Below are 14369 nucleotides of genomic sequence, written 5' to 3'. Positions count from 1 at the left end.
CTGGCGACTTCTCTTCTCCAGGCTGAACAGTCTCAGCATCTCCTCATATGACAGATGCTCCAATTCCTCAATCTTCTTTGTGGCTTTCTGCTAGACTCACTCCAGTATGTTTGTGTCCCTCTCATACTGGGAAGCCCGGCACCAGACATAGCACCCCAGATGTGTCTCACCAGTGCTGAGCAGAGGGGAAGGATCACCTCCCTCGACCTGCTGGCAACATTCGACCTAATGCAACCCAGCATGGCATTGGCCTTCTTTGCCATGAGGGTACACTGCTGGCTCATGTTCAACTTGGTGTTCACCAGGACCCCATGTCCTTTTCTGCAAAGCTGCTTTCCAGCTGGTGGGTCCCCAGCCTGTAGTGGCCCTATGGGGGTTATTCGTCCCCAGGTGCAGAACTTTGCACTTCCTTTTGTTGAGAAGCCCATCTCAACATTTGTTGTTTGCCCATTTTTTCAACCTGTCAAGGTCCCTCTGAACCATGATGCAACCATCTGATGTATCACCCACTCCTCCCGATCTTGCATCATCTGCAAACATGCTGGGAGTGCAGTCTGTTGCATTGTTTCGGTCATTAATGAAGATCTTACAAAGTATTGGCCCCAGTATTGACCCCTAAAGTATAGCAGTAGTGATTGGCCTCCAGTTGGACTTCACGCCACTGATCACAGCCTTTTGAGCCTGGCAGATTAGCCAGTTTTCAGTCTACCTCACTGTCCACTTATTTAACTCATACCTCATCAGCTTGTCTATGAGGATTTTATGGAAGACTGTATCAAAAGCCTTCCTAAAATCAAGATAAACCACATCCACTGCTCTCCTCTCATCTGCCAAGCCAGCCATCTCATTGTAAAAGACTCTCAAGTTGATCTAGCATCATTTCCCCCCATAAACCCATACTGACTACTCCTGATCACCTCCTTGTCCTTCAGATATTTGGAAATGGAGCAAAAAATGCTGGAAACCATCACCTTCTCAGGGATCAAGGTGGGGCCAACTAGCCTGTAGTTTCCTGGATCCTCCTCCTTGTCCTTCTTGAAGACATGAGTGACATTTGCTTTCTTATAGTCTCCAGGAACCTGTCCTGATCACCATGACCTTACAAAGACAATCAAGAGTGGCCTTGCAATGACATCAGCCAGCTTCCTCAGCACCTCATCATCAGCTTTCATGGATTTATGCACATCCACTTTGTTTAATTGTTCCCTAACCTGAATCCAGGTGCCTCTTCCACCAAAGTATGTCTGCCTTGCTTCAGACTCCCACTGGTCTCAGGGACCTGGGACTGCTGAAGGTTGGTCTTACTAGTAATGGCTGAGGCGAAGAAGGCATTGAGTTTCTTGGCCTTTTCTGTGTCCCTGGGGAGGGACTTTCAGCTACTCAGATTGACTGAGCGATGGTGGCTGCTTTGATGAACTGTGCTGCTAAAGGTGACCCCCTGGTGCCACCAAAATGGTCCTGGAAGACTTACCAGAGGAAATGCCCCAAGCGCAGGGGGCTGAAAGGCTCATTGCTTTCAGCACCCCCAATCCCACATGCTGCATTTGCTCCAGGTCTCGGGATACGGAACTGCCATTATCTCTGGTCTCAGGGAAGGTTTGTTATAACCCATCATCTCTCCAGCAGAGCTCTCTGAGGTGATGCTGAGAATGCCTCGCTGGTGAAGGATGGCTTTTACTTATACCCTTTTCTTTAGAAAGGAGAGCACAGGTTTCTTGTATGAATTCTGCTGATCTTTTATTTCTCTTCTGTTTCTCTGTTTCCTTCCATCGGTTTCCCCAATTAAGTGTAACAATTTGAGCTGCTCTGTGCCCTTGCAGCAGGAGCAGAAACATTTGCAATCCTGCAGAAAGATGTTTTTTGTGAATTTCCTCTGAAATTGCTAGGCAAAAATTATTTGCATGCTCTAAAAGTGAGGGCAGAGCAGAGACCTTGGAATAATAGTGCTGCAAAGACCTTATTCTTTGTCTTTTTCAAAACATTGATTTCTTGAGGAAGGGAGATCATCAACAAAAGAATGAAAAAAAAAAGAACTCACATGCTGGGGTGGGCCCATTAGAGGAATGCAGGCTCATTAGTCCTGCTAAATATGATACCGCATGTAAAGTCAAAAAAGCAAAGTGAGGTCTGGAAAACTTGGCAGGAAATCAGCCAAGATCCATTATATTATCTTTCACATGGCTTGTTAGTGGTGACACTAATTGAAGGCTGGGCCCTCTTTTTTTGCTGACTGTCTAACACAGGGCCATTTTAATTTCACCTGATTATGTTGCCCTATTGTAAGAAGTCTGACAAAAACAAGATTTGTGGAAACTCCTACCAATGAGTCCTTGGCTGCCTGAAAGCTCTCTTGGCAGCTAGAAGGTTTCTCTTAATAATTGGACTGACCCATTTTTCATTTCTAAATATCCCTGGTAAATTGGCTAGTGTACTGCTGCATTTCAGTTAAAGCTGACCAGGTTTCTGTAGCTTATCAATCTGTGTTTACTACCTGTGTGAAACTTGTGGAAATGTTAAAAATGCTACAGTTCCTACCCACCCCCATAAGGAAATGACTTGAGCAAGACTGCCCACCTGAGTGTTGCCAAAGGATGGGAGTAGGTGAAATAAGTGCTGTTGTAGGGAAAGACCATACAATAGTGGAATTGTTTTGGGAGAACTTTTTGTAGCACACTTGGACAAGGAGTGTGATTCTTTTGCTGCTTTTATCGATATTATTTGTAATTTCCTTTTATGGTTCCCTTGCTCTTTCTTTGCTCTTCCCTGAGCTTACAAGCTCAGCTGTATAATAAGGAGCTCAGTTTTACCTCCCTTGTATCAGTGTAAATCTAAAGTGACTCTGCGGAAGTCAAAAAGATCTGACGTTGGTTGGGGGAGAAATGGTCCCACTAAAGAGATTGTTCAAGAGAAAAATTCCCTCTTCAATTGTGGAACAAATTAACTATTAGAAGCAGCCAGTTGGATGCACCTCTCTGGGGCCGATGACCAGAGAGACTTAAAAGTCCATTAAGCTAATGCCTAAATTCATTCTTTGCACATAGCGTGCACGGAGGAACTGTCCTCGCAAGCTGGGCTGTGGCAATGTCCTGGGTTTCTATTGGGAAAGGGATTTACATCAGCAAGAAAACATTTGGTGATTATGACTACCAACTGCGTTAATCATCAGCTTGAATTAAAAGTCACTGACAAGTTGCTTGGGGATTCGTGTGGCTATGCAAGGGAAGAAAGCCAGAATGAGCATTTCTGAGCAAACTACATGTGCTAGCGAGAGATCATCCTTTTCCTCTGTTGACTGCCGATGCATTGCACAGAAATGGGGCTCCTGTCAGAAGAGGACAGGCAGGCCCTTTATGAGGCAAAATCTGCCCTTTTTCTTCATGAGGTGTTGGGTATGACTGGGGGGGCTGGTTTTGTCTGAGGAGAGGTTTCAGTGCGTGGTGCCACAGGGATCTCACTGCTAGACGGCTGCGCCAAACAGGGCAAAGCTGGGTCCTGCCTTCTGCTGGCTGAACTTCGGAGCTCCTCCACGGCCAAGGGAGCTGGGTTTGGAGGACCACACCGCCAAGCGCCCTGGCTAGAGACCTCTGTGAAGCAGAAGGAGCCTACTGGTCCCTTGAGCCATCTAGTGGTGCCTTCCTTGACTATTGACTATAATGTCTCGCTGAAAAATATAAACAGCATCTGATTAATCTGAAAAGAGTGATTAGTGCCAGAAGCAGGCCAGCTACAATGAAAATGAGACAGTCAGTGTTTTGGTAGGTTACCAAAGCAACACAAATTCTGGCCTGGAAGTGGCAGACAAGATAAAGAGGTGGATGCCAACGCAGGGCGCTAAAGGCTAAGGAGGTTGGTTTGGTATGGTCTGTCTTATGCTTTGTCTCGGTGTTTGCAGCACTTTATGGTCGCTCATTGAACGAGGCTGGGATTTTAAAAGAAAAGCTGAACTTTCCAACCTGAAACCTCAAATCCTTTTCTGATGGGTTTTGTAACTGAAAAGCGGAAATAGAGTCTTCAGTAATTCAAAAAAGATCTAATGATCAAAGCTGCAATTAAAAGTGTGGTGAGTCATCTTACAATTGTCCATGTGCTAAGAAGTACAGGCTGAGCAAGAGATCATGTTGTCATGACTGGTTTTGCTCAGTGAGGATATAGGAGCTGCTATTACTTCCAGCTACGGAAGCAATCTAAGTTCTGCAGACCTATGTTTATAGAGCAGAAGAAAAGGCAACAGTTCTAGCTGCCCTATTTGTGTGTTTTATTTAGTAGTTCTGTCTGCAGCATCTGAATTCATTATGGTGCTTTATTACTTTTTGCCTTCTTTCAGAGTGTCTGCCCTCAGTAGGAATCTTGATTTTTTTTTTCAGTTTACACTAACAAATTACCCACCAAAACAAATACAGAACTGATCTTTAGAGTATTAATTTCATTTTTTTTCTTTCTGCAGTATGCACTAACAATGAAATATTTAACTGAACATTTCACAGCGTGTGCATTTTCTCAAATTAAAATTGCAAAAGACAAGGAAATGAAGATAAAAATATCCAACCATGCTGTTTCTCAGAAACCCTCAGAAGTAATCTAATATTTCCCTTTAAATCCTGTTGTTTTATTCTTCTTGATACAAAAATTAGTATAAAATACTAAATACAATGTGGTTTAAGTATAGGAGAAACTCCCTGTCCTAAAATTGTTTAGCCTGTCACACAGAAAAACAGCTGAAAAGAAGCAGGCGAATTTGTAACTCTCTACTGGAAAAATATAATAAAAGATTTGACTATTCTGCTACAAGTCTTGCTTTCCCAGGTCCTCAATTCCTTTCCTAGTGGCAGTGAGGTATCTTCATGTTTTATTTTCAAATTCTCGTAACAGCTGCAATATTCATATTCTAACACACTAGAATGTGATTGCCTACTTTACAAAAATCATTGCTGTAGCTCTGCTTTTAAAGCTTTATTTGTAAAACAAGCTTTTTTATCTTGCCATTTTTGACATCAAGTGCCTTGAGTCAATGACAGATAGCTATAAATCAATGCCAGCTTTTACAAGAATCCCAAAAGGAACATCTAGTTTAAAATATAATGCAATCGAATCAATTGGTACTTTTTTCCCCAGCTTTATCTGAAAAGAGACCTGCTCTGTACGTTGAGAGACAAATCAGGTTATCTGATCTAGCAAGTCTTGCAAATGAGCAAATTCAAATATCTTATCATGGATCAAATCCATTGTGGTCACTTAATTCATTCAGTTGACATAATGCACCTATAGAAAATGCTCTTAAATTCTTACATTACAAATGCAGTCATTTAGCAAATGAGAAGTAGTATCACTATCTCTACATTTGCAGTGTATTAGAATGGCCTTTATCTAGTGCAGTCAAAGAGTTGCCACAGTTTAATAGAGAAATAGAAGAAAGCCCTGTTTAGAAAACATGGATCTTGAACTGAAGGATTTTATGGGCTTTTTTTAGAGGCGGTCCAGGCTAGGACAAACAGTTTATGTCCTTTAAGTTGGGAAGGAGAAGCTGCCCATCTGCAAAACCTAAGAATCAGGTGATGGCTTTAGCACAGCTCAGCCTTGCCTTGCAATGGGGTAATGCTTAGCAGAAGCAGTGAGAACTTCACCAGAACTTGGCTACAGCTTTGCAGAGGGTTTTGACAAAATCTATGAAAGTCCTGATGCGGTGTGAGATGGTTTGTACCTGCCCATGGGGTGAAAGAGCTGCAATTGCCCTGCTCTGTCAGAGCAACATCTTGGTCTTGACAGTAAGAGCCAGAGCAAGACCCTTGCGAGGGAAGCGCTAGGCAGTGCAATTAAGAATTCCCATAGGATAGTTTTCTCCCTACCTCTCCGTCACTGGTGGGTTGATGCTGTGGGCCAGCAATGCTTTTATTTTGTATAGGTCATTTGTCTTCACCAATGACATGGTGAAATTCCACTATCCATGCTGATAGGGAATCTTTTGAAGTGGGATGATAGGGAACCTCCACATCTCATAGCAATGAATCCCCAAAGTTCATTATATGTTTCATAAAAAAATTTGTTTAATCAATTCTAAACTTTTCTCCTTTTGCCCTTTCAAGTTTCACTGCGTACCCTCTGCTCTTCTACTACAAAAGAGAGGGCTATAGCAATTGACTGATGTTAAAGGAGTTGATGAGAAGATCTGAGAATCCTCTTTCTGTGCCTTTATTTTGTCATGAATCTCTTCCAGTTCCATGTTGTTGGGCTCTTCTCTAAATTCAGCCACCTCAGACATTCCAAAATCTCGTCATGTATTTCCTGTGATAGCTGTGTCTCAACCACTCATCCATGCAAGTGGGGATGGCCTTGCTACCAGATATAATCACGAGTGGATAACTTTAATGTTGATGAGAACTAAAAGCTTGACAAAGGGGACGAGGACCTTTCAAGGCTCAGGCACTGAAAGCAGTGACAAAATTTGGCTCCATTGTATTTGCTTTTTATGTGTGTTCAAAAGAGGAAAAATACTTGCATTCTAATATCAATCCCACAATCTAAACTGAGAGGGAAGTAATTATACATGAAAGAAATATAGTCTTTTGTAATAAGGTTTTTAAAGTATCAGTTTCATTCTATCATAATGTTTTTATGATTAGATTTACCTTCTAATATTTTAATAACTTTAGAATGAAGTAAGGAAGTCCTTTGTAGCTTATCTCACAAGCCTGTCTAGGACATTACACTTAATGAGGTTTATAATTCAATATAACCACATCTGCATCTTTAATAATGCCTAACATTTAATCTTCATTGCACCACTTGAATCAAAAGATCTAAAATTAAACCTACTGCAGCTTAATCTAATAATAAACATGCGTGACATTTTGTGCAAAATGTGTGCCTGATCAGCACGGTGCACTCTTACAATTGTATCAGCTGTAGAAAAACATAGTTTAATCAGCCAAAGGTAGATGGTGACATTTAACTCCCACTGATACATCTACTTTGGGGAAACTCTAAGATCCTGGCCCTGGAAGAAGGGACCAGTTGTCAGGTCATCAGCAAACTTAGGTCCAAATCGCACTAGTTAGAGCAGCATTAACACAGACCCTTAGTAGTAACAAGTGATCTTCAGACCTCTTAAATTCACACAGGTAATTTTGATACCTTCAACCGGAGCCTTGACTTTGTATGTGGTCAGTGGTAAGGTGCTCCTAATTTCCCTGGTAATTAACTGGAGCAACTGAGTTCCTCAGGCACCTGAATGTTGTTTGGCTTGTCAATAGTGTAAGGCGAGTGTCTTTCCCACCTCATGTCTCCATGATCCTTGTAGGAAGTTACAAGCCTGCTGAGATCAAGTTAAATCAGTCTGGATCATGAGAGTAGTCTTTCAGCCACAGGTAGCCACAGCCATGACATTTGATGGGTTTTGGTAGCCACGGTAATAGGGCTGTGCTCCTCCACTAAAGAATGAGGGGACTGTGTGTGAGACACAGACTTTACTTGTGTGCCCAGAAGGAACTTTGCATGAGAAAGTCCCCCTGAATTAATGGGACTTTGCACACGCAGCCAGACCAAAGGGGCCAATTTCTGCAGAGCTCTTTGTGGACTCAGGGCTTTGCATGGGACCTATGGGTTGGTGGTGTTTCTTTTCAAAGCTGTAAATATTGCTTTGTAATCATGCGTTATGCTTTGTGGGCTACAACAGTTCTGTCCCTGTGACATCAACATTTCTCTCTGCTGAAAGTGAGACAAACAAGCAGGACAGAAGACAGCACGTAGAGATAACATTTTGGAGAACAGGCAGTGTTAGAATCATCTATAATATGTTCAGGTGAAACGATGAATTTATGAAAGCTGAGCCCAATTATTTAATAAGAAGCTAAAACTTCTCATTTATCCTCTCATTTATCTGTAGGCCAGCTACACTCAAAATCACTGTTTTGATTCCTTACAGGTGCAAAAATTAGCAGCAAGTCAGTGAAAGATTGGAGCCTATATTAGACCTTGATCCAAGATAAATGATCTTCTCCCTGTATTTAAAGGGCTCTGGCTGTGGTCCTTACTGGATTGCAGAGCAGTCAAAGTCTGTTTTCTTTTAAATGTATTTTGAAGCTTGCATGGTAAACAGCAGTGTAGCTCCTCCATGTGAGATGCCTTTGTGATGTTCATAGGAAGTCCCCATCGCAAATAAAAAGTCAGTTCTTCACCAGGATCAGATCAGAATAATTTGACATCAGCTGGGTCAGGATAGGAAGCTTTGATGGAAGGAGATGAAAGACTGGCGAAAATTCTGCTGGGCCATAGAGTCCCCTGCTGAAGCTGAAACTTCACGTTTCAACTGGGCTCCATCTGACTTTAATTAAATAAGGGAAGATCAAAGTCTACAAATCTCCCTGATCTATATCAGCTCTGCAAACTGAAGGTAAAAATTCTCAGTATCTTTCTGTTCCTTTTGAAGTCAATAGTGAGCTTTGTGCTGTGCATGAGGACCCAACGAGTGCCATTTGGGTAGCTGCGGTTTTACAATAATTTCGATGTAATGTTTATGCAAGGGGAGGGAGAAAAGCTGCATCTTGAAATGATGCCTTTGCAGCTGTGGGTCCCCACTCCTCCCCCAGATTGATTTTATCTTTAGGATTTGCTTTGTCTTATGATGATGCTAGAGGCACAATTACATCTAATAAATCAGGGAAACCATTGTCTTAGTTTTCTTTCAGCTATAAATCACAAACTATTCCATTTTTGTACAACCACTTCTCCTCCCACCTTCCTTGCATACTAGTGAGGTGAGCTGGAGACTCACTTGATAAAAACATCCTGAACTAAACCAGCTGGAAATAGACAGTATAATAATGCCAGCCTGCTGTCAGCCCTCATCTATTTTTGTTTGATTGGTATTTGATTGTGATTGAAAGGCTTACTCCCTGAGATAGCCACCTTGAGGCCAACCTTGAAAACGTGTCACATTTGGCTACTTGATAGCATCTTAAGCATAATGTTAGATCCAGAGTGCACACGGTGCAAAAAATAGAAAGCTGGCGTCTTGCTACACTGCACAGCAAAGGAAAAGCAACATGGAAAGAATCTGACAGACATGCGAAGAAATGGAAATGCCGCAAGGCAGAGAGATGAGCCAGTACATATGCATTAGCAGCTCTGGGCGGGACGAAATAGTGACTTCCCCAGGGTCCAGGTTGGCTTCATGTCTAACCGTTGTTGCAAAATACAGTGTCCCTTCTCTGCAGTGAGGATCTATGTGAGGACGGCTTTGCCTGTGTATGGCTCAGGAGGGCTGAAGTCAGCGCAGTTCCCAGAGTTAACAGGCTCTTATTTGCTGGGATTAGGATTAAGGTTGTGGAGGGGATGGAGAGTGTGTTGGTTTGTGATGCAGCTGTGCTAGGGCTGCATAGGATGCTTATATAAGACACATAAGTAGGGGAAATAAAATAAATTTTTATTATGTTGAATAAAAGTTGGGAAAAAGTGTCAGTAACAGGTCTACTATGGAGATAGCATTGGTTATTTTGATTTCAGTTTCTGTTGTCTGACTGACAGCCACAAATAATAGCTGTGAGGCCAAAAGATACAGATCTTCAAATCATACCTCCCTGAAAAGAAGGGAGGGGTGCTTTCAGAGGCTGAGTAACGGAGGCTAATAGCAATGAACCATGGCAATGAGCTCCAGAAGAGAGAATTAGGGACGTCAATACACCTGCTGAACAGAGTGATGCTCCAGCACAGAGACCAGGAATAGCAACGGAAGAGTTGTGAGTAAATAGCCCTCTCTTTCATCTGCACTGGAAATGCAAATAGGAACTAGATTATACTGCCGTAAGAGATGTCGTTGGTATTACATAAAACAAGGCTTGACTTTGGGTCAACGTACTGTATTTGATACTGGCTTGCATTTGAGCTGCTTTCAAAATAGCATGATAAAAACCAAATAGTATGCTGCTACTTTAGGTATCACAACAAGACATGTCAAAGAGGCTGAAGCACAGTCCTCACTAGCAATAAAGGACTTTGTAGAACAGAAGTTGCAATTGATACTTAAATTGCTTGGTTTTTCAAAATATTTTAACATCGTTCCTATATTGGCTTCTCTAGTGGGTTTCTCATAAAATGCTGAGGTTGGTCTCCTGTAGTATGTAACCTGTAACACACCAGTGGTGCTTTCTAATGAATTTCTGAAAGGGAAGGATTTTCCCTTAAATGGGGAATCTATAGAAAACCATTGTGATCATTGATGAATACATTCTATATGGGTAGCCTTTCTCTCTCAGTGTCTGCTTGAGACTTTCTTTTTCTGCTTAGAAAGTAAAGCTCCTTTCAGGTCCCCGACTGAAGGAGTGGTTGTGTTTTCACCTGCACGGTTCATCCACCAAAGCTCCCCTTTGGATGGGGGGGGTGAGAGACCGCACACAGCTGGGCAGGGCTTTCTGCCTGACCGTGCACACGGGGGTGAGTTCTGCCCCAAGAGATCAATATTTACCATTGGACACGCTGGTATGGTCGCGTTGCTGCTAGGGGAGCAGGTGGAGCTGGCGGAAGGAGATCTTTATTAAGCATGCGGACGAGGGTAGGTTTTAGAGGGCAATTGGGACTTGCCGTTCATCCTGTTTGTCCCTGGAGTTCAATTCTACACCGAAGCAGCTAACGCTTCAAACGTGACCTTCACTCTCTGGTGCTACAGCCAGCCAGGGAAGTGATGGGAAAGCTGAGTCTGGGAGGAAGCTCCGATGTATTTTTACTGTTACTGTAAAAGGTTAACGTCAACACAAAGCCCTGACAGCAAAGCGGGGCTGTCAGAAGCACTTAGTGCTTGCATTACAGGAGTGGCAGAACAAGGCCGCTTCAGATCGCTCCCCAAACCCCACCTCTTTTCCAGGTGAGTATGACAATGAAGCGTATTACTTCCTTGAACTATTTATTTGTGTTCTGGGTTAAGTAGTATCTATAACCTTGAGCAAAAGGCTGTTTGCTAGTGTATGTCCATAACAAATGTCCCACCCCACAAAGCGCTGGCTGTTTATTCCCACTGATGCCGTTTGTCATTTTTAGCTAATAGGTGCAGAAAAAGGAACAATGAACGAAAGGTTCCCAATGGCTGTCAGTAAATTTATTTTGCAGTTAACAGCCTTTGTAATGCACAGACTAACTTTATCTCATTTCACTGTGGGTGTGCTGGGATAATTGCTCGAGTACTTTGTTAAAAAGAAAAGCTCTCCACATTTCCATTAACTCCCAGCATGGTTTCTGTTTCACTTGACTGCACTAGGTACCATTTACAGTTCAATTTCACACTCGTGATGGACTGAAACATATAAACCTGCTTTCTCTCCACTCCACTAATCACATGCATTAATAAACAGGGAGATTCATAAGGTCTGTTACTCTTATTTTTCCTTTGTAATTCTCTTTTAATGAATTAAATCATGAACTTTTTCCCTGTGAAATCCAAACGGCCAGAGGAATAAATACGGTGCTATCTTATTCAATAGGGTGTAAAAAGCTACTATTTTAGGGAAGCAAGCCAGGCATACAGAACTTGTTGCAAACTAAAAAGAAAAAAAATAAAAATCCAGCAACAAAGAATAGCATTGTATGATGTCAATCTACAGTATGCATGTGTTTATATAATCACATTGGAATTTACTTTGAACTTTAGCCTGGAAAATTTACTTACTGGGGGGAAGGGGGAAGGATTTGAGTATCTAAGCACCAAAATAGCTAAGACAAAGTAGTAAAACTGTGTGGTTGGTTGTACAGCAGAACCACGTGAAAATGCAAAGAATCCCTTTTGTAACGGGTAGGGACAAGTAAGCCACTTGATCATTATGGTATGAGATAAGTATACAAGCCACAGGAAATGCTGTGTTATTCACATTCCTCTCTTATTGTGTTTCCAAGGGTGGCTAATTTTTGCCTTTTTAAGGAACGTTTTTGTACATGACTTGTTCTTCTTCAATAATATCAGTTCTCTACAGAAAAAGAAAGAGGAAGCATAAGTACCATTACATGAGATAAAACATGGGTAAGAGATCAGAACACCAAGGGCTGACATTTCTCCTGTGGCATCTTTGGTGAAGCAGAAGGAAAAAAACCCGTTTTTGACCTACCATAGCATTAGCCCTCATTCATACTGATAGAGGGTTCAGTTGACTAGTCCCAAGTTCAGTGCTGCTACTCACGGCGCTCCTACTCTCTGTAGGGACTGCCCCATCTGGCCCTTTGTAAAACGGGATGTAGTAGCCTTTCTCTGTTAAAGGCATATGGGGGAAGCCTTCTGATCCCTTAACCACACTTTTAAAAGTGTTCAATACCCAGCAAAGTCTTTTGGGTCAATTTGGCCAGAATAACAAAAGATCTCAACACTCTGGTTGTTGAGCCATTTAGAAAATTAGATTGCTTTTGCTGATGGCATGGAAGCAGAGCCTACTTCAAAACCTCCCCCAGAAATGTTTGTTAAAATGGAATGCACAGTTTTGCATCATGCCTTTATTTTCTATCTGTTTTATGGCATATTCTGTTACAGTGGTATGACCACATCTTTGATCATACATGGCCCATTCTTCAGCTGTGCTGAAGGAAAATCTTACTGTGAGCAACACTAATTCAGCGGCAAAAGATATTGGTAATGGGCTGCTGGGTTTTTCATCTCTTTTTGTAAAGCAAAACAGACTTAAATTCTTAGGAATTAATCACTAGTGTCAGAATAGCTTTGCAGTCTGTCTCTCCCCTTTAAATGTTGCCTTCTCAGGGTACTTTTTTGAGAATGGACAACAGTTGGGATTGCATCTTTTACTTAGACAGACACTAAAAAGCATGTTTTTCTCTTAGTAAATGCCACCTGTCCTAAAAGGCAATCAGGTGATTTCTGTGATAAACCACCTGCAGTGTATAATGGCAATGTGATTCATCTTCAGACCTAGCTATTGCAATAATAAAGCTTTTTCCAGTCAGTAGTTAAGGTAATTTAATTACAGTATTTGATCTGGAAGACATAAGCGTGTAGAAACTTCCTCTAAGTGACTCACATAGTGTTTGGAAAGTCACCATAGCAGCGAGCCTTTGCTTTAAAGTTTACTTTTCTCCCCTCTCCCCCCATGTTTTGTTTGGTTTTAGCAAGAGTGGTTAGGATGTGTGGATCCAGGGCAGCCCTTCGCATCTTTTTGAGATGGAGATCTAAGAGAAAGAAAAAGCAGGATGACGTTAGGTCCCTCGTAGCCCACCACACTGTGCAGCCTGCAAATACGTGATGGGGTGGAGGGGCTGAGGAAACCATGCTGGCCTTGTCTGCCGACTGCTTCCCTAGGAAGCAGATCTCCTGACTCTTTCGAACGCTCTCTAAGAAGACTGCAAAGACATGTGGAGAAGAGGAAGTTGGTCTTAGAAAAATTAGATCCATGCTTCTAGCAATCGCAGAGGTCTATACTGAATACCTTGGCCTTCTGCTGTCAGAGGAGTTCACTGAAATTCTCCTGACCCACTACATAAGATGATCAATTACAAGATGGGAAATGATGAAAAGACTGTAAATGCACAGTGGCTGTTTTTCTGGGCAATAATCTGAATCCATGAATGACTAATGTGGTCAGTTCTCTCAGAACAGCAGATTAGCTGTGCTCTTCTTTGGGTCTGGGGTTTGCAGAGACCTGCAGGAGTGTGCTGAGCATTTCTGGCTGCAGGGGGCTTTGGCTCAAGTCCATGTTTCTGTGACACTGCATTTTATTTTATACACTGGAAAGCTTAAGCTAGATGTTGCTTGGCTAGTTTGTTTAACTCTGTGCTCCACAAACTTGGATGTGAAGCGTGTCCATTAACACAACAGCAACAAGAGACATGAAATAAGACATCCTACCACTCTGCATCATTAAACTTTGTTATTCCGTGTAATTCGTTACCATTTACCTAAAGTAATTTCTGCAGCCAATGACTTTTCTTCACTTGCTTCCCTCATATTCCAGCCTGCTGAGTTGCTTCAGTTATAAGTTTTGTAAAAAATAGCTTTAACGTCATAGATCTTGTAATATTTTTTGGTTCGTTTGCAGTCAGTAGCAACAGGTATGATCCTTCTCTTTCCAGCATCTTTGTGATTCCCATTTTCCACTTGGAGTCCTCAGAGCCTGCAGGGTTTTGGTATACCTGAACCCACAGCCATATTTTTTGTTGTCTTCTAGTAATTCCTAGATTGAGTTTTATGGTCTTCTCATCCACTTTTTCAGTTATTCTCTATAAAGTCCCTGTGATCCATGGCATGAGGTGAGTTTTACTTATGGATCAATAGCCTTTTCATATGGCTCAGTTTTTCCTGTTTCTTCTTTCTAAGCTAAAGCTGTTGTTAGGCTAAAGCCTCGTAGCTTCAGCTACCAGTAGAAATAAATCTGGATGTAGCATGCATCCTT

This window comes from Buteo buteo, chromosome 4 (assembly GCF_964188355.1).
Source record: "Buteo buteo chromosome 4, bButBut1.hap1.1, whole genome shotgun sequence".
NCBI classification, from domain to species: domain Eukaryota; kingdom Metazoa; phylum Chordata; class Aves; order Accipitriformes; family Accipitridae; genus Buteo; species Buteo buteo.
Note: the sequence above shows the minus strand (reverse complement) of the source record.